Source organism: Monodelphis domestica, chromosome 1 (genome assembly GCF_027887165.1).
Source record: "Monodelphis domestica isolate mMonDom1 chromosome 1, mMonDom1.pri, whole genome shotgun sequence".
Taxonomy (NCBI): domain Eukaryota; kingdom Metazoa; phylum Chordata; class Mammalia; order Didelphimorphia; family Didelphidae; genus Monodelphis; species Monodelphis domestica.
Genome location: NC_077227.1, coordinates 743594625 through 743616898, shown reverse-complemented (window position 1 = coordinate 743616898; position 22274 = coordinate 743594625).

Here is a 22274-nt window from a genome sequence, read left to right as displayed (position 1 = left end):
TTGATTCCAAGATGGAAGGTGAGGGTTTAAAAAGAAATCAAATCAAGTCTTGAGAAATATAGCACCTTTTTTTTATTTTCTTCAACAAGAGAATACAATGGATAGGCTACTAGCTTAGAATAAAGAAAAGTCTGAGTTCAAATCCAGGCTCAAACACATACTAGCTGTGTGACCTTGGGCAAGTCATTTCACCTCCATTTGCCTCAGTTTCCCAACTATAAAATGAGGATAATAATAGTGCCTACCTCCCAGGGCTGTTGTGAGGATCTAATGAGATCATATTTACAAAGTGCTTAGGACAGTACCTGGCATGTAACAGGTTACTAAATAAATGTTTGTTCCTCCCCATAAAGAAGTACAGGATGGTGACTATGGTTCCTCACAGAGTCCCTGCATTCTTTGCTTTGTCTTTTCTTACCTTCTTTTATTTGTTACAAGGGAGGCTTTGGTGGGTGGGAATGGGCAGGGGCAGGGACAGTATATCTGGAAATAATTCTGATGGAAAAACAAAAGACAACAATAAAACACGAACACACATGGAAGCCACACACACAACAGAGCAAGGAGACTGGCCTCACTGGGGAGGGGGAGGGGGGGCATTGGGAATATCTTAATAAAAAGCCTGAGTGCAGAGGGCCACAGGGGGTTCACAGAGGATCATGAGTGTGAGTTTAACATCTTCAGACTTTTCCCTAAAGATATTCTATGGCAAAGTTGGGGCTTAAACTCAATGATCCTGACTCCTGTCTTCATTGTTCCTTACCTTCCACCAAGACGTCCCCCTTCTTTAATAAAACTTTCTTGGTATTCTGGTAATGGGCACCCAAGGAGACACAAAAGCAGCCGGGTGTTTAACAACCAGCTCTGAGGGTGGGAGGTGGGGAAATATACACAGGACACACTTTGAGGTTGAATCTGCACCATTAATATTTTCTCCAAGATTCTCTAACTCTGGACAATCACCAGATCAACAAATCACACCCTGATTTGTAGCGGTTGTCAATTTCTGGGGTGTAAATGCTCAGGATTGACGATCAGCTCCCTCCCGTGTCAGCTGGCTCCATCAGGCCCCTGCCAAAGGCACCCAAGATGTCGTGGTTAGTGTGTCATTCCTCTTTGTTTCCGCAGTTTACAAAAACAAAACCTAAATGGCCGTGGAGTCGACAGTTTGCTGTGTGATTGTATTTGATTTATCTGACGTGGGGAAGGCTTGTGACGATCCCAATAAAAAGAAAAACAAAGTAAATGTCAGAATCAACTTGAATCCCACTTGAAGGCCACTAACTGGAGTCTGGTTCTCACAGGAAGGTGGTGAGCTGCCCTAGAAAGAACGGCGGACTTCGAATCAATGGTCAGTGCCCAGATTCTGGTTCCGCCACTTCCACTGCGTGTGACTTCTCCAAGCAAGCCGATGAATCTCTCAGAGCCTCTGTTTCCTCACTTGTGAAATGATGGGGACTTGACTAGATTCATTTCAATTAATTCTGAGCAAACTCCAGTGCATGCTAGGCAAGAGGGATACAGAGACAAAAATGAAAGGGTTCCTGTCCTCCAGGGGCTTACGTTCTACTCCAGAGGAGAGAGAGAAGGGGAGAGGACAGAACATGGAACTAATAACAATAACAGCTCATTGCTAAGTCCCACTTCGAGGCTTGGAAAGTATTTCCCAATAGAGCAAGTCCCCCAGCCTTTCCTAGAGCCAGGCTGGCTACATCTCCCCCTCAGGATGCTAGCGTGTCCTGTAGAGATTATCATTAACATGTCTGCATTTGTAGTTTACCTATATATGTATACATGTGTGTGTTTTACATGCATGTCTACATACATGTGTGAGGCCATCTATTGTTATGTGCATTGTGTATATTACTCTAAATAAGATGTATCAACATATTACTATATGTATAGTGTAGACCATGACTAATATAATAATATTCACTCGAGTTCTCATTCTGGTATATTTCCTACGATGAAAGTGACCATTGACGAAGACCCCAGTTCCATTTAAGCAATTAATCCCAAGTCGTTTTTATCAAAGATATTGGTAAGAACCAAAGTTTAATCATTTCTCATCAACATCTAGGGGACACGGCCTCCCCTTGGCCCCCTCTTTCTTTGGGAAGAGTGAACTCCGACTGAACAGTTTCTCCATAGCAATGGTTCCACCAAGTTCACATCCCATGAAGCATCACTGCCAGGTGAGCCCGTGCCTCAGCTTTTACTTGGTGGAGTCTCAGAGATTCTTCTTGAGCCACAATGATGAACCCTAGCATGGACTCCATTCCCAGACCAACATGTGGTTCATGATCCTGCTCCAAGGATCACCCTTTCAAAGGTCACCCTTTGAAACAAATCAATTTTATAACTCCTACTTCATCAGTAGAAATAATTATAATAATAATATTTATTGACTGACTGTAGGAGACCTGAGTTCAAATTCTGACTCAGCTGAGTCTTTGCAATGTGACCACAAGTAAATTATTTAACCTCTAAGTCTTAGTTTCTCATCTATAATATAAGGAATTTAAACAAGATGGTTTCTGAGGTCCTTCTTAGCTCTATTCTTCATATGAAGGTGAATAGAAGGTGGTAGAGAAATTGCCACCATTTTCCCATCCCTTGACCCTGGGGGTGTTGGGTTGCCCTATGGATCCCTGGGAAATCACCCAGTTGTCATTTTCTACCACCAATGTACAATCTTTAGCTACTACCTTTTCTGTTGGACAATTCATCCCATTGCAAAAAGGAGAAGGAATAAATCTCGATGGGAATATTCTGTTCCTGCTTGGGCCCTGGGCCCAGGCATGCCTGTCACCCCCACAATTATATTTTGCTGATTTATTTTTAGATTCTAGCGGATCACATTTCCTTGAGGAATGGAAGGGTTGACCCTAGTTGGTCGACTTCCCCCCAAACAAGGTACCCAAGTTGCTATCACAGCTGAATGGATGGGCAGGGCAATTTAAAGAGCCAGGAATGGCCACAGTAGTAGCTGACAGAGATAAGCAGGGTCATTGAAAATATCCTGGAAATGATGATGATGGATCTGGGTTTGGGACCTGCCACAATCAGGTAGGCACAAAACAGGGAAATGACTTCTGGAATGAACTGCATTCAATGAACAGTTATTAATCACCTGTTGTGTGCAAGTCTGACTTGTCTACACAACACCTAGAACCACGTTGGTGAAGATGTGGCACACATGTAGAGCTGGCACTCAGGGAGCTGCTCCATTCCTCCTCTTCCCAGCACTAGAGGACATTTTTTGCAATTCCCACCCCTCTATCCAGCCACCCGAAGCAAGAATTTTCTCCCTCGCCTCTCTCCAATAATGCAAAGATTCACAGACAACTTGAATTTGCCTTCTGGGCACTCACACTCAGAAAAGGTTCACCAATACTGGCCTAGAAGGATAAATGGAATGGACAAATGACTGGGAAAGAGGAAGGAAATAAGCATGTATTTATAGGTCCTACCATGTACCAGGTCCTATGCTAAGCACTGTTTACAGAGGCTTCCTCATTTAATATTCATAACAACCCTGAGAGATAAATGCTATTGTTATCTATTTTATGGAAGAGAAAACAGAGGTTAAATGATTTGCCTAGGAGCACACAGCTGGCAAGAATCAAGGTCACATTTGAACTCAGATCTCTTTCTGACTCCAGGCTCAGCATTCTCTCCATTATACCACCGGCTTCCTCTGGCATAGCACAGATGCTTGCATCGTGGGCACAAGGACAAAAATGAAAGCACAGTTTACATTTTCCTGGGAGGATGTAATTAGTACCCAGAGAAAGAAATCAGAGGGACTTGGGAGAAGAGGGCACTAAGGATCCCTGGAGGATGAGGCAAAACTTCTGGCAAAAAGTGGCCCCTGATCCTAGTCTGGAAAGACATGAGGAATCCTAAGAGCTGGAGGAAAGCAGGGAGTACATTCCAGGCAGGGAGGAGTGACAGGACAAAGCAGGAAATGAAGGATTCCTTAGAAAAACATCAAATAAGACAGTTTGGATGGAATATACAGCAAGGTGACTCATCATCATTGTCATTCAGTCATGTCTGATTTTTTGTGACCCCATTGGGGGTTTTCTTGGTAAAGATATTGGATACAGTTTGCCATTTCCTTTTCTAGCTCTTTGCAGATGAGGAAACTGAGGCAAATTGGGTTAAGTGACTTGCCCAGGGTCACAAAGCTAATAAGTCTCTGAGACTGGATTTGAATTCAGGTTCTCTTGACTCCAGGTCAGACATTTATCCACTATGAGCCTAGATGTCCACTGAGTTGTGTAAAATAAATCCAAGTACCTGGAACTAGACTGTGGATATCTTCAAATGCCAAGCTGAGAAGTTTGCATTTCCCTTGGAGGTGACAGAGAAATCACAGTGAAGTGGCATGGTCAGACATAGATATTTCCCAGGGGTGTGTTGGTAAATATTTAACAATCAGCTCTCCCCTTCACCCAAAAAAAAAGTTGGAACTTTAATTTTCATTATTAACATTTTCTCTTTCACTTTCTTGTATCTAGATGACAAAGCAGCTGTTGGCACCTTAGTACATAGAATTCTAGGTCTAGAGTCAGAAAGACAAGTTCAAATTGGGCCTTAGACACTTAATAACTATGTGATCTGGATCAAGTCATTTCACTTCTTTTGCCTCAGTTTCCTCAACTGTAAAATGAGGGTAATAAGAACACCTCCCTCTCAGGGTTGTTGTAAGAATCAAATGAGATATTTGAAAAGCACTTAGGGGGCAACTGGGTAGCTCAGTGGATTGAGAGCTAGGCCTAGAGATGGGAGGTCCTAGGTTCAAATCTGGCCTCAGACACTTCCCAACTGTGTGACCCTGGACAAGTCATTTAATCCCCATTGTCTAGCCTTTACCACCCTTCTGTTTTGGAACCAATACACAGTATTGAATCCAAGATGGAAGGTGAGGGCTTAATAAAAAAAATTAAAAATTTAAAAAGAAGAAAAGCACTTAGCCTAGAACCTGTCACATAGTAGGTGCTCTACAAATGTTAGCTTTTATTATTATTAGACAACTGATAAAATAATAAAAACAAGTCTGGTTTATCATATTTACAGATATCCAAGGTATAAATTCTCACACTAAAAATTTAACCATCAGCTCAGAACCAATCTCCTAGTTCAAAGGGCTCATTTAGTCCTCTTAGTGCTGATGAAGCTGAGTTTCCAACTTTACCTTACCTTGTTTCCGTGGTTCTCAAATCAGATCTGGTCAATGAGAATACTCTAGTTATTCTGTGGAAGGCTACATAAGGCAAATGATACAAAACTGGTCTTTTTTCCATATATTTTCAAATATTGATTTCTAGCTATGTTCCAGGTAGAAAGGCCCCCACCCATGGTGTTTCCGTATATGTGTGTGTGTGTTAGTAAGAAGGTATTTATTGTTCTTGTTGTTCAGTTGCTTAGGTCCTAGCTGACTCTTCAAAACATCATTTGGGGTTTTCTTGGCAACGACACTTGCTGTTGTTTGTCGTTTCCTTATCCAGCTCATTTCATAGATAAGGAAGCTGCAGCAAATAGGGTTAAGTGACTTTCCCAGGTTCCCACAGCTAGTAAATGTCTGAGGCCAGATTTGAACTCAAGAAGATGAATTTTCCTAACTCCAGGCCTGGCACTCTATCCACTATAGCACCACCTAAGCTCCCCAAGGTAAGAAGGAATAGAACCTTAAATCCTAAATAAATACAAAAATGATCTCTGGGCCAACAGGTTACTTTTGTTTTCTATTTATAAATTCATTCCTCCCCCCCCCACTATATTGTGTCCTCCAGTCAGAAGCTTTACTTTTTCTCCTTCTATCCTTAGTACTTGGCAAAATACTTAGTATAGTTTAAGTGCTTAGTAAATGCTTTTTCATTCAGTCAGGTTGACTGAATGAAGGAACTTAAGAGAAGTCACATGTTAGCAGAGCCAGGGCTAAGACCAGATCTTCCATTTCTACATCCAGTGTTCCATCTACTACCTCTTGGGGAGAGAGGCTCAGGAAATATTTGTTGGCTCTTTTTGGAAACTGGTAGCTTGAAATCTCCCACCTCCAGACCATGGAGACCTATAGCCACCAAATCTTCCCACAAATCAATTCTGCTGCTGTGAATTGAACAGTTAACCAGCACTGCTGCTCTCTCCCACTCACTGCCTTCCACCAACAGGAAACAAGGAGAGAGTAATAAACTTACTTATTTATTAGTCACCCAGTAACAGTCTCCAGGACTGTTGGCCTCTTGCCCTCTCAACCCATACCCCAGATGCCATCAGCTCTCATAATTTATGTCTGATGGAGACAGAGGAGGCAGGACTATGGCTCAGGGGCTCCAGAATGCATCTCCACTTGGCAGAACACTGCAGGGTTCCCTAGAGAACCAAGAAACTGAACCAGTGTACCATAGCAGGCATTTCTGAAGATTCTAATATTCACTTCATTTTGTAGCTGCGTGCTCACACTTTGCTAACATTTCTAACTCTAGAGCTGATATTTTTATGCCAAAAATGTGAGCTAGAAGCAGAAGAATCCCCTCCTGGATGTTAATAATAAGAGTGATAATAACAGTAACATAGCATGATGCTATGGAGAAAGAGCTGGCTTTGAAGTCAAGGAGAACTGGGAGTGAGTCTCACATCACTGAGAAAATCCCTGACACTCTTAGTGATAGCCAGGCAACTCTCAAAGATGAGACGCTGAGAGGAGAAAGAGGTAGAAATGAAGAGGAAGAGGAGGAGGAGGAGGAGGAAAATGGGGGAGAAAAGGAGTAGGAAGAGTAGAGCTGAAATGTAGATTGCATTTCAAATTTCACAAAATGCTTTGTATACATTCATGCATTTGAGCCTCGTAACAATCCTGTGAAGAATATCCTATAGATAAATTTATTGTGCCCACTTCATAGATGAGGAGACAGAGGCTCAAAGAGTTACAGTGACTTGTCCACAAAGCCAGTAAATATCGGAGTCAGGGGTTGAAACCAAGTCATATTAGAAGGATAAGCTGCCTGTGCTGAAGTCAAAAGTCAATTTCTATGCACTGTAATCTTTTTCCTATTTCTGTCTTCATTAAGCTATGATCACTCCTCTCCCTCCTACACCAAAGAAATTTTGATATAAATATTTGGCTTCAAAAAGTGTTTCTCTCTCTCTCTCTCTCTCTCTCTCTCTCTCTCTCTCTCTCTCTCTGTGTGTGTGTGTGTGTGTGTGTGTGTGTGTGTGTGTGTGTGTATCTGTCTGTCTGTCTGTCTTTCTCTTTCTCTCTCTTTCCCTGTGTCTCTGTCTCTGTCTCTCTCTGTCTCTCTATCTCTGTGTCTCTGTCTCTTTCTGTCTCTCTGCCTCTGTCTCTCTCTGTGTCTCTGTCTCTCTCTAGTTTGCTCTCTCTCTGTCTGTCTCTCTGTCTCTCTCTTTCTCTCTCTCTCTGTGTCTCTCTCTGTCTCTCTCTGTCTCTGTCTCTCTGTCTCTCTCTCTGTCTCTCTGTCTGTCTGTCTGTCTCTCTCTCTCTCTCTCTCTTTCTCTCATTGCTGATTGCCTTTGACTCCTCATTTAACCTTGGTCTCTCTTTCCCTCTGTGCTTCAGGAAATCTCAGTAATAACCCTCACCTTCAAATCAATTCAAGAGATATTCCTTGAGCACCTACTATGGGCCTAGCCCTGTGCTAGATTCTGTGGGAAATACAAAAGAAGCCAATGATGAGGTTCCTAACCTCAAAGAGTTTACATTATAATTGAGAAGGCAAGAATAAACCACCTCTCCATGCCTAGACACATCCCAATTCTTCAAAAGGCAAATTATAGAGTGATTTGTCATTTCTTCTCCAGCTCATTTTACAGATGGGAAACTAAGGCAAATTATATTCAGTGACTTACCCAGGGTCACACAGAAAGAGCACTGAGTTTGGTGCTAGTTGTATGGCCTTTTATCAAGTAATTTCTCTTGTTTGTGACTCAGTTTCCTCAAAAGAAAAATGAGGTGGTTCAACCACCTCATAAGAACTATAATTCTGATACTCGGGTATATCATGGAGAATCAGCAAAATATGTATTCAGAGCTCATTAAAATGAAGCAAACCAGGAAGAATTATGGGAATCTTTTTCTTATTGATAGCAGCTTAAGTTCAAGTATGGTACCCTAGTTCAATAAGTCAAATTGAAATCCTAAACCTTTAAGAAAAATATTTCTTTAAAAGAGACTAAAGGGGCCAGCTAGGTAGCAAAGTGGACAGAGCTCCAGGCTTGGAGTTGGGAGGACCTGTGTTCAAATCTGACCTCAGATATTCCCTAGATGTTTGACTGGGAGTAAGCCACTTAACCCCATTTCCCAGCCCTTGCTATTCTTCTGTCTTAAAATTGACACTGACAGAAGGTAAGGACTATAAAAAAATGAAAGAATGAATAAACCTAGAGGTGATCCAAGGATGTCAGCCTGACTTTTTCCTCTCTGGTACCCAACTCTGTGATGAGCTACAATTTGGAATCTCTGGCCTTTGGGTCAGAAACAGTTTCAGTTGAGAATAGCCAACATCTCTGTGGTGAATATACCTTGTCAGAGAAGGAATGGTCCCCGACAGAATCTTTGGACATGAAGCATTTGTCTCTCCATGGGTTAATTTCATAAGGGATACAAAAACCATATTCTGAATACTTGTGGCAGCTAAATGGCATATAAATGCCATCCATGCATGGGGGCAGGATAACTCATCATTCTGAGTTCAAATCTGGTCATAGACACTTACTATCTGTGTGACTTTGGGCAAATCATTGAATCCAATTTGCTGCAGTTTCCTCATCTGTATAATGAGCTGGAGAAGGAAATGGCAAAGCAATCCAGTGTCTTTGCCAAGAAAACCCCAATTAGGGTCACAAAGAGTTGGACACAACTGAGAACAACTCAACAAAACAAGATAGAGAGCTAGGCTTAGAGCCAGAAAGACTTGGGGTCAAATATCACCTCTGATTCAACCTGCCCAAATGACTCTGGGCAAATTATTTAAGTACTTCAAACAGTTCTCTAAGACCAAGCTGAGAAGAAGGTCCTGAACTGCATGGGTAGAAGGAGTTCCCTTATCTGGGAGTCACCATACCAATGAGATCATGGGTCCAGTCCTTATACTTATCCCAAGAATCACAGATCTAGACCTTGAAGGAAACCTACAAGTCATCTAGACCAACACTTTCATTTTGGTGATGAGGAAATCAAAGTCCAGTAAGGTTCTGACTTGCCCAGCACCACATAGATAATCTGTATTTGAACCCATGTCCTTTACACACAAAACAGTGCTTTGTTTGCTGCCCTATACTACCTCCTGGTGGATTATGGTGTAGAGCATGGGCCATCCATTGGTCATCCTTCATCACATCACCAACAAAATCAGACCATCAATCAACACCCATTGGGTGTGGGTGACCAACCCATCTTCTTTCTCAATCATGTTTGTTTGGTGACATCTTTCATTTCCATTCTTCATAGTTCCTTATGGGTTACATGTTGGAACAAGCTTGCGCCCACCATGTGCCTCTCCTTTGCTCATTAAGTGATCTCTGTTTTCAATGCTTCAGAAACTGTAGAGTTCCAGGACTCGCTGCTATACAACAACAGAAGAATAGTGATATGAAAGGGAGGAAGGGAGGGGTTGGACAGCATCTGAGATTTCATGGTTATATGAAACTCCCAGTGAAGACTTCTATCAAAGCAGACCAGCACCCACTCTGCAATTTATAATCTTAAAGAGGAAACTTAGAGACAAAGTATCTTACTCATGGTCACAGAGCCATTGTGTCAGAGGCAAGACTTGACTCCCATCTTTATGAATCTAAAACCAGCTTTCAATGGAATGTTGGACTTGGTGTCAGAATGACACGAGTTCAAATCCAACCTCAGACTCTTAGCAGTTGTGTGATCCTAGGCAAGTCACTTAACTTTTCTCAGCCTCAGTTCCCTCATATGTAAGATGAGGATAATGATAACACCTACCTCTTACTGTTGTGTTGATCACATCTATGCAAACCTTAAGTCATTATATCTCTGTTACCTCTGATTACTATTTCTGGTCATACTGCCTCTCATTGTTTTCATAATGAGAGGCAAGTCTTCAACTGAATTTTTTAAACCCTGACCTTCCATCTTAGAATCAATACTGTGTATTAGCTCCAAGGCAGGAGAGTGGTAAGGGCTAGGCAATGGGGGTCAAGTGCCTTCCCTGGGGTCACACAACTAGAAAACATATGGAGTCAGATTTGAACCCAAGATCTCCTGTCTCTAAGCCTGGTTCTCAATACACTAAGCCACCCAGCTGCCCCCTCCAACTGAATTTTATTATTCCATCTTGCTAAAAACAATGAGCTTCAACAAATTCAACTGAAATATTCTTTGATGAGCCCCAACCCTTAGCTATATCCTAATCCCTACTACAAGACTTATTCCAAAACTTAGCAGCTTTGATTTCTTGTCAGTTTCCTTGTGGCAGATCTCAGACTTCCATTAGGAAACCCACTATCATAGAAGCGACCATATGCTGCCCCTACCAAGATAGGAGCACTGACCAGCCAGAGACCTGCCAATAATGACAAGCACAACCCTCACAAATGCACAATCATGGAAATTCAGAGATGGTCCAGAATTCAAAAGGCACCCAGTTCTGCCTACACCTGAACAAGAATCCCCACCAAACTCCCCCATCTCTTAGTAGGGATAATAATAGCACCTACCTTTGAGGGTTGTGTAAGGATCACATAAAGTAAGATTCAGAAAGCACTTTGAATGTCTTAAGGTGCTATGGAAATATTAGCTATCATTATTATCATTAATATTATTATTATCTTGGAAACCAAAAAGTCCAAACCCTTCATCTTGTGATGGGAAGCTCAAGCTCAGAAATGTGCATTGATTGACCCAGAGTCACACAGGTGGTAAGCAGGGAGGCAGGAACTGAACCCAGGTCTTATTAAATAACCAACCCAAACCCTACCTAAGAAGAATCTCCCTATAAAATCCCCAACCTTTTCTCAAAGACCTCCAAAGAGGGACAACCCACTACATTTCAAAGGACCTTATTCTGCTTTGGACCATCTGTAACTACTAGGAAGATGACTATCTTGCCTCAGGGCAAGAGGTTTACACAGTGCTTTACATTTGATTTTCATAACTATTCTATGAAGCAAATATAATAGACACTATTATCCCCATTTTACAGATGAGTAAACTGAAGCTGAGAAAGAGTGATATTGTTGCAAATATAAATGTCACATTTGAACCTCCATCTCAGTATTTTTTTTACTTTGCCAGTCTAACCCTAATTTCTTCTTCTCTCTGGTCTTCTGTAATACACCCCTAGGGCAAACTGATTTCTCTTCTCCTTCCATTGAGCCTCATACAAATGTTCTGTCATATTCTCCAATCCCATGAGCTCTTCAATTTCTTCAATGGAGTATAAGGGAATCAGAAGCATACCTGAGATTTCATTAGTTTAGGGAATTCCCTCAATCCAGCTTGGTACTTTCTCTGTAATTTATAGTCTTAGAAAGTTGCCTAGACACCAAGATGGTTAAGTGATGCCCAAGAAAACCCATCCAGTATGTGTAGGATTTGAACTCGTCTTCTTGGCTCCAAGGCTAGGACAAGCTTTCTGTGCACTATACCCCAGCTGCTCTCCAATGGGTGAGTTTTCTTTTTTTTTTTTAATATACAAGTCTACCCTGATATATGTTAGTTACATGAATAAATATGTTAGGCACAGTGTCTCTCTTAACTGTATACTTCCTTTTAATTGAAGTATACCCTTCCAGAAACAGATTTCAGTCCTGAGTTCCCTTCCACTACTTTTCAATAATATTGAGGTCCAATTTGCTCTCCATTAATATCTCTAGCCCATTCTGCTTATTGCCCATAATTATGTATTTGTCTGAGGCTTTAGGTTTCCTGGAATGTGTTTCTTCTCAGATATTGCCTCTGCTGAATAACTTTATGTTCCTTTTCCCTATGTTATTCTTGCTATTTTTTTGTAATATTAAGTTTGGTAGCTCACTCCCTCTGTAGCCTTCTCCTCCTCCTCATTAACCATCTTCCCCCCTCCATTTTAGTCCCCCTTTATATCTCATCACTCCCCATTCTAACAAGAATTCACTTGTTGGGGGCAGCTGGGTAGCTCAGTGTGTTGAGAGCTAGGCCTAGAGACGGGAGGTCCTAGGTTCAAATCTGACCTCAGACACTTCCCAGTTGTGTGACCCTGGGCAAGTCACTTGACCCCCATTGCCTAGCCCTTACCACTCTTCTGCCTTGGAGCCAATACACAGTATTGACTCCAAGACAGAAGGTAAGGGTTTATATATTAAAAAAAAAAAGAATTCACTTGTTTACTTGCATTTTTATCCCCTGTGCTCAGTACCATGCTTAGCACATAGTAAGCACTTAGAAAAATTGAAAATATCTATTAATCTATCAATCAATCCATTCATCCATCGATCTACCTATCTTGCCTAACTACCCTATCATCTACCTCTATATCTATCCTATCTATGTGTCATCTATCTATTCCTATCATCTTCCTTTCTATCCTATCTACCATGTATTTATTTATCTGTCCTATCTATTTATTCTATCTATCTCTTCCATTTTCCCTCCCTTTCCTTTTCTATCCTACGTCCTCATGACTAGAAGTGTAAGATGCCAGACAAATCTGTTTTTAATGCACCCTTATTAGTTTTACAATAGTCTTGACCTAACCCCATGGTTGCTCTATTTTAAGCCATGACCCAAAAAATCCACATTCCATCCTCAGAACAATCCTCTTGGACACGTTCCCAAGCCATTTGTTTCTTCTGCATCTTCTACATTTAGAATGTAGTTAGGATGAAAGCACCCCCCCCAATCCCCTATGGTTGTCAGATAAGTCTCCCTTATCTTTATTCCTAATCCTCAGCCAGGCATAGGAGGTCCCCTCTTGGGGAAAGTAACTCAGGAATGTGTCTCACTCATCAGGTCTGACAAGGCTCAGTGGACTTTCTCTCTCACCCCAGGCTATGTTTCTCTCCTTTCTTTTTTCACTGCCAACCCTCCAGAAGGAGGTTTGGATTTGCTGCCTCTACTTCTTCCCCTGTCCAATTTCTCAAGCCCTGAAATTGAATTCTGCCACCTCTAAGGCCTCCTCTAAAGAAACTTTTCTCAAAGTCCCAAGTTTTCTCCTACGTATGATAAAAGGAACTCAGAGTCAATTGAAGCCCCCAATCCATGAAACTATGACTTTGTGTCAGTAGCATCTGGTGATTGGTTGAAAGAACTGAGGATGTTCAGCCCAATGGAGGGAACTACTCTGGGGGGCCATGCCAATTGTCTTCATGGCTTAGAAGAGCTGCCATGTGGATGAGGGATTAGACTTGTTCTGTTAATACACAGATGGGGGAAGAGACAGATTTAAGTGAAAATTTTCCTTACGTTTATTGTTCAGTCATTTTTCAGTCATGTCCAACTCTTCATGACCCCATTTGGAGTCTTCTTAGCAAAGACACTGAAGTGATTTATCATTTCCTTCACCAGCTCATTTGAGAGATTAGGAAACTGAAGTAAAGAAGGGTAAGTGACTTGTCCAGGATCACATAGCTAGTAAGTGTTTGAGGTCAAATTTGAACTCAGGTCTTCCTGACTCTAGGTCCAGCACTCTATGCACTATGGTACCAATTAGCCACATGATAAAATGGGTCAGAATACCCTACAGTTGGAAAGGACCTCAGAGATGATCTAGTCCAAACCTTCATTTCACAGATGAGAAAAATACTACTCAGTGAGAGAACTCACTTGACCAACATCCCACCGTCTCATTGGGTGGCAAAGCAGTGGTTTGAACCCAGTTCCTCTAATTCCATTTCATCAGAGGGTTCACCCTTCTTGGGGATCTTCAAGGATAGGCTAGATGACCCCTTGGCTGGTATATTATGGTCGAGGTTCCTTTCATGTCTGAGTTGGACCAGACGCATCTGAAGTTCCTTCCAAATCCCCAGTTCTAGGATTCTGTGTCTCCAAATTCCAAGCTTTTCTACTTCATCACTCCCCTTCCTCCCTTCCCTCCAATAACCTCTCTGGCCTGGCTACTCTTCCCCCAGGCACATGACCAGATGCTCTGAAACCATCACTGGTCCCTTGTTCCAGAAGACCTTTGGGAGATGTTTTTCACTATCAAAACACATTCATTACTCCTAGATGTTGAAGTTGTTGTTTTTTTCCAATTCCAGTGCAAGTTCTGGACCCTGCATCCAGAAACCCTAAAACATGGTTTTGGGGGACACAGTGGGGAAAGTGAGTCATTGCGTTATTTTCAAAAAAGAAAAACAATTCTACTATGTTCACCCAAACCTTCTAGCAAAGAACCTTTTAGCCTCCATTAGGAAAAGACAGTTAAATAGAGATAAAGTTAAGAGAGACTAAAGAGGAAAAAGAAACAGTGCTTCAGACTGGGACACTGCCCTGGACCCCCTCCCCCCCAAAAAAAGGTTGAAAAGGGAGAGATGTAGAGAGAAAATGGGGGGGGGATTTTTTAATGTTAGAGTGTTTGCTGACTGAATAACCAACCACATTTCTATAGTCATCCTTTAGCATTAACAAACCAGCCTCCTCACAAGGACCCTGTAAGGGCCTGTCACTGTTGAGTCATTTCAGTTGTGTCAGGCTCTTCCTGACCTCATTTGGGACTTTCTTGGCAAAGATACTGAAATGGTTTGCCATTTCCTGCTCCAGCTCATTTGACAGATGAAGAAACTGAGGCCAACAGGGATAAGTGACTTGTCCCAGCATCACACAGCTGGGAAGTGTCTGAGGCTGATTTGAACTCAGAAAGATTAATCTTTTCCCAGCCTCATGCTCTAACCACTGTACCACCTATATGCCAGAGTTGCCTTTATTATACTGAAAATAATAATAGGACTCAGTGGGAAGAAGTGGAAGCAGGCACTTAGCTAGTCCTGGAGTCAGAAAGATTTAAGTTCAAATCCAGTCCTAGACTTTTACTGGCTACATGAACTTGGGCAAGTCACCTCAGTTTCCTTAACTGTAAAATGGGGATAATAATAACACCTCCTCTCATGTATATTTACATTTATTTGTTATATTATTTATTTTTATTTTATTTATTTGTGACCCCATTTGAGGAATTTTCTGAGGGATGTTGGGAGAATGAAAAGAAATAACATAATAAAGTAGTCAGTGCAATGCCTGGCACATAGGAGGTGCTATATAAATGGTAGTTGTTATTATTTTTATTCAGATGGAAAGGTGCTGGGTTTGGTGACAGAGGACCTGAGATTCTAATCCTGACTCTGCCTCTTACTATCTGTATGACCTTAAGCAAGTCATTCAACATTTTGGAGCTTCAATTTCTTCATCTGTGAAATGAAGAAAGCGGTTCCTCTAGATAACTTCTATGGTCCCTTTCAGGTATTATTACTCACCACAGGTTTTCCATAGTTTTAGAGTTGAAAGGGAGCTTAGCAGTCATATAATCCAACCCCCTTGTTTTATCAAAGAAGAAACTGAGGCCCAGGATTGCAAGTACAAAGCCAGTACTTGATCCCAGTTCACACAGCTAGTTTCTAGGATTAATTGGTTTAATTTCTCACCTTCATAACACAGGTTAAGAACATTGATACCTCTGTAAGAAATAGTACGCATAGTAATATCAATATTGGACAAATAAGGAAACTAAGACATGGTACGATGGGAGCAAGAATTGGAACCCAGGGCTCTTTCCCATCGATCAGTCACTAAGTGTATATTAAGGACTTGCTCCAGTCTCAGTCTTCTGGGAAGGTTCATAAGCTGGAAGGGGCCTCACAGGCCACCTAGTACCATCCCCTCATTTTACAGGGAAGGTATCAGGTCATGGAGGGTGGCCTTACCCAAGGTCAACTGGACCCCAGGATTTCTGACTCCAAATTCCGCCATCTTTCCATTGAGTCACACTTCCCCTTTTGCCCAGGTTAAGGAGGACTAGTACCATCCCCTCATTTTACAGGGAAGGTATCAGGTCATGGAGGGTGGCCTTACCCAAGGTCAACTGGACCCCAGGATTTCTGACTCCAAATTCCGCCATCTTTCCATTGAGTCACACTTCCCCTTTTGCCCAGGTTAAGGAGGACTAGTACCATCCCCTCATTTTACAGGGAAGGTATCAGGTCATGGAGGGTGGCCTTACCCAAGGTCAACTGGACCCCAGGATTTCTGACTCCAAATTCCGCCATCTTTCCATTGAGTCACACTTCCCCTTTTGCCCAGGTTAAGGAGGACTAGTACCATCCCCTCATTTTACAGGGAAGGTATCAGGTCATGGAGGGTGGCCTTACCCAAGGTCAACTGGACCCCAGGATTTCTGACTCCAAATTCCGCCATCTTTCCATTGAGTCACACTTCCCCCTTTGCCCAGGTTAAGGAGGACTAGCCAATAGCAGCCTGGCCTGGAGGGAACATAGGACCCACTCCATTCCCTTCTTGTTGCTGAGGTTAAAAGGTGGGGCTCTAGCTAGACACCTCACAGGCCCCTCTTCTGTCCCACTGGATGAGCCCAGGCAGCTGTACACATCTGGGCCAGTTCCAAGAGGCCTGTTTATTGTAACTACTTCTTCCTGGAACTCTCAGAAATCTCATTTCTAGATGGAAAGTGGAGGGCGGCATGATAAGGTATTCAATCAGTGTTTGGGGTGGGAAGGGGCACTCAACTGTCATCGAAAAGTCAATTTTCATTTAAAAAGAAATCCTGGCTCAAGGCCACTTTTTCTTTTTTTGAACAAAAACAGCCCAAATCATTAACTCTGTAGACTCTCAGATTCAGGTTATGGCAATCAAACTAATGGCTGGTTCTAAGTAAAGAGCACACATTAATGGGGTTATTTTCTTCCAAAGGCCTCTGGATTTATCATCCCCAGCCCCAATTAGTGACTGCTGGCTGATTTCTTTTCTAATGTTGAGTTTGTCATAGTTTTTAGCTGTCTGCAAAATGAAGGGAGATGCCAAATGATTTTGGAGTTAGTTGCCAGGCTGTGATTCCAATTCCAGGTCATGGGGAAGGATGAATAAATTCTTGGACTTGGAGACAAGAGAACCTACATCCTGTTTCAGACACATGCTAGCTGTGTGACCCTGGGTAATTCATTTAACCCTGTTTGCCTCACTTTCCTGAAATGTAAAATGGGAATAATAATAGCCCCTATTTCCCAGGGTTGGGAAGACATAATGAGATAATATTTCTTAAGTGCTTTGAAAGCCTCAAAGTGCTATATAAAGCCTGAGTATCATCATTGATATTATTGCCATCCTTCTATAACCTAGAACTATAGCTGGAATTGTAAAAAGAAAAATTTGGGTTTAGTGTAAAGAAAAGTGAGGTTGAGGATAACCCAGAGCATGAGGGAGAGGTCCCCCATAGTTGTAAGCAGGATACAACATATAACAAATGACGACTTGCACAGGAGGTGGAATAGAAAGAATGGCCTCAAAGAAATGATAAGCAAAGAAGTAAATGGTCCAAACAGACCCACCATGAAAAAGAGGGAAAATCAACAGATTGACCCCATGCTCCAGTGGTCAAAAATTGGAGGAAGACCTCCAGCATGGTAGTTTCTACCCCATAGTGATGTGATAAGGGGGCATGGAAAGAAGTGACATAGGGTATGTGGACATGGGTGAGTTGAGATCTGTATCACCAGATGCCCACCTCCAGGAAGTCCCAGAACCATTGGAGTAAGGAGCAACTTCTTGGCACTTGGGGAAATTCAGAAATAGAGGGGGCTGCCTCAAGGGGGTAGTGATTTCCCCTTCCCTGGAGACTGTCAAGAAACAGTTGAAGAAACACTTGTTGGGTATACTTCACTGCAGACTCCTTTCCTAGTTCAAATGGGACAACATGGCTGTTGACTCATACTTTCTATGACTCTGTGATTGTGACTCTAATCTCAACAGCCACTGGCGAATTCCAGTCTCTTGTAGGAGTGAGGTGGAAGGATTCAGCAATGCATCTAGAAAAGACAGAGGATTGCAGAGTTACAGATGAGAAAATACTAAGGGATGAAGACCAATCCCTCCCCACCTCCAACACCACATTGCCTTTATCATCTCTAAGGGTAAATATAGACACATATACTCACTCACACACACACACACACACACACACACACACACACACACACACACACACACACACAGATTGTCTGTATGTGGGCATAAATGATGGAGCTCCCCTTCCCCCATGCCCAGATGACAAGGCTTCAATACAACAGGTGACAGATCCCTTGGGCCAGTTGGCCATGGCACTCAGAAATTTCAGCAAAGCTCCCTAGTACTTGGAACAAACTATGTGCAAAAGAACAGAATGGCTTGTCAACAGTGACGCAGGAATTTCAGAGGGCACAAGGGAATGGAGGGAAGGGAGAGAGAAGAACATGGAAAGGCTTGGGCAGACGAGAGTGGGTATGATGGTTCAAGAGTGGTGGCTACGGAAGACAGCTTCTTCTGAATCATGGAATGCTGAATGGCGCCCCAGGGGAACAGATGATGACGCCCTTCACAGGAGCATGTTCATTTGATGACCTGAACAAGAGGTAGACTGGAATAGGGTGTGCAGATGAGGCAGTCATTCTTCCCACCTGATCCACTGATCATCATAATATGATATATTAAAGAGGAAACTGGGTTGAGAGTTAAGAAGCCCTGTCATCACATCAGACCTGAGAAACTTACTAGTTGTCCCATCCTTGGCAAGAATTTAACTTCTCTTGTCTTCAATTCCTGCTCTGTAAAAATCACAAGCTTAGTCTAAAAACATCAGTTATTCTCATTACTCTTGGAGGAGACCTTTAGAGGGAAAACATCACATGCACATGCACACACATAAACACACACACACACACACACACACACACATTCACCTACACTTGTTTCCTGTTCTCCAGTTACTCATGTCTGCCCCTATAGCCTTGTGTTTATTTTGAATTGATTCTTTATATGCCTCTCGGGGTGCCCATCTTCCCACCCCCCAAAAGACTGTAAGCTTCAGGAGGACATAAACTGTTTCATTTTTATCTTTCTTGCCTTCCCACCTAGAACACTTCCTGGCACAAAGTAGGAGCTTCACAAATGTATTCACTACTCTCTTAAGACATATATATAGGGGGGCAGCTGGGTAGCTCAGTGGATTGAGAGCCAGGCCTAGAGACGGGAGGTCCTAGGTTCAAATCCATCCTCAGCCACTTCCTAGCTGTGTGACCCTGGGCAAGTCACTTGACCCCCATTGCCTAGCCCTTACCACTCTTCTGCCTTGGAGCCAGTACACAGTATTGACTCCAAGACGGAAGGTAAGGGTTATTAAAAAAAAAAGACATATATATAGAATATATAAATAAAATGATAATCCTTGTGTATTTGCTCCTCCTGGTTCTTTTTGCCACTCTGACTCATTCCATGGAAACTTTTCCAAATTGCAAAATGCCTCATTTGTCACAATTTAGTACATTGTTTGATGAGGAAGAGTTTACACACAAAAGTTCATAAGACTTGAACTGAAGCCTAGGATCTACCACCCACTAGCTGGGTGACTGGACAAGTTATTTCCCTTCTCTTTGCCTCAGTTTCTGCCTCTATCAAATGATGACAATGGACTAGATAAGCTCTAAGGTGCTTTCCAGTTCTCTGTTTCCATAATACAATGAAATCTCTGACTATTTCTTGGAATGCTCAAACTGGATGTCCAGTAGACATTTTAAACTCAGCATATACAAAACTGAATTCACTAATTTTCTCAAAATTCTCTTCTCTTCCTAAGTTCTCTGCAGCTGTTGAAGGTCCTACCAGTCTCCCAATCCAGGTATTTCCCCCCCACATATCCTATCTTTGACCAAGCCCTTCCATGTCTGTTTTTGTATTATCTTGTTGACTTTGATTCCACTGTGGTCTTTATTAAGCCTTTCTCCAATCATTGAGTACCATCCAATCAACAGCCTTTATTCAGCATTTCTTATGTGCTCACCACTGTCCTAGGCACTAGGGGTACAAAGGAAGACAAAAATAATGTTGGCTCTCAAAGCCCTCACTTTCTAAATGGGAGGAGGTGGGGAAAGGGAGTAAGGGAAATAGCATATACAAAAATCCATACAAATTAAATACAGGGTGGATTATGGGTAGCAGCCTTAAAGGAGAAGGCATTTAGGGAGCTAGAAGTTTTTGCTATATCATGTGTAAAGCCTTTGTACAAAACCATGTACAAATAGTATAAATAAGTGTATAAACTTTGTACAAATAGTTCTCTCTTTTTTTAAGTATTCTCTGGGGATGTATTCCCATGAGTGGTATTGGCAGGCCAAAGGGAGTGGCTTGTCTCATGGTCCTCCTTGATGATTGCCAGATGCTTCTTTGCCTGATTGCTTCTTTATCTCACTGGAGATCACAGCCAAGTAAACCTAAGGCCCTCAGTTTTTGCCATGGAGGGCAAATGATGAAGTCCAGGACAGAGGGAACAAAATATCAGGCTGAACATGAGAGGGAAAGCTTACCCCATTCCTCTGAGAAGAAACCAAATCAGAGTTAGGGATGAGGAATTGGAGAAAGCACTGGACCTCTTATGAGAAGAGGTAGGTATAAATTCTGACATTTATGATCTGTATGATATTGCGCATGTCCCTTAACCTCTCTTAAAATGTTTCCTCAACTAAAATATGAGGATATCATGCACAATCAGAAAAAGTCATACATCAAGGGTGAGAGACACCAAATGGAAAGCTTGAGCCCTCCATTCAAATACATGGAATACTCTTGTAGCCAGAAGAAAGCCTTCAGCATGTTGACTAGATACTTTGGACAAATTTGTATGAGCATTTGAAAGAGAAAGATAAGGGATGGAGGTGATCTAATCTGTTCTATTGGAGAAGGAGATCCTAAAACCATTGAGACCTAGTTTGTGGACTCCCTCTTCCCAAGACCATTGGGAAAATTGTGAACTTTAGATTACTCCACCCTACTTAGTCTAACAAAGACAGGAATGTCTACACCCATACTTAAGGATTAAGTATTTAGGAGGATGGCCTGTGACAGACATGTGCTAGCAAATGACAAATCAGAAACAACTGACAGACCCCTGGGCTGTCCTAAGTCAAGCTTAAGCTACCATTGGTACATGTGAGACACAGAAAAGTGATGTAAAAACAGTCTATATATTTCACGTCACTTCCTCTCTCCGGGCTCTTTCTGCGGAGAGCTGGCTCTGGCTGTCAGCATGCTAAGCATTCCAGCATCTTGGTGTGGTGGCAGCTATTGTCCAATTTAGTGGTGAGTTTTCCTTGATACTATACTGGGAGAAGCTGAGTAGCCTAGTTCAGGTGAGGCATCTTAACTGAGCTCTCTCAAAGTTTAGGCTGATTTCTTTCTCCTTTACCTTCCAAACATTATCCTCTTAGAAAGCCTCTAATCTTCAGAGATCTTGTGGAGGAGGTCTTTGAACTTCCCCTGGCACAAGCCAGGTGGGAGAAAATCCTATACCCTTCTTCTCTCTCTTCTCCTTAATTCCTTCCCTCTATATTAATTAAAATCAGCATAAATTTCCAGCTGACTTGGGTATTTTATTTGGGATTTCCTCTAGTGACCAAAATTAATTTAGATTAGGTCACAACCCTAAAATTATCATTACAAAACCAAAGAGAAATAATGGATTAAAAAATAATAACTGTACCAACCATCACTTTGTTGAGATGTTCTTGCCATAGATAGAGGAAGAACAGCAGGCCCATTCAGAGGTCCTCTAAAAAGGATTAGTTCGGAGAACCTTAATGAGTCACCAGACCATATCCTCCACTGCTACTTCCATGCCTATCCTTAGAACTACACCATAAAATGAATGATTAATTAAGGCAACAAGAATTCTGGAAGCATTTACTATGTGTCAGACATTGAACTAAGAGTTGGGGGTGGGGGGAGAAAAACAAACAAACAAATCCCTGTCCTCCAGGAGCTTATCTTCTAACTGAGGATACAAAACTCAATTATAATAGGTACAATGTAGGTGAATATATAGATATGCCTTCCATATTTGGGGTTGGGGTGGGGTGCCCCTAGATCTGGAAAATCATCATAAAAAATTTGGATCCTTCTTCAAACCAGAGGAAAAAAAATGAATTTGTTCTTTTCCTTTAATGGGGTATTTATAATACCTTACTGTAAAAATCTGAGTTAAGAATTTAGTCATAGGCAGTTCATAGATCAATGCTAAGATATCTCTACATTTCTAACCCTTGTGTGTCATCTC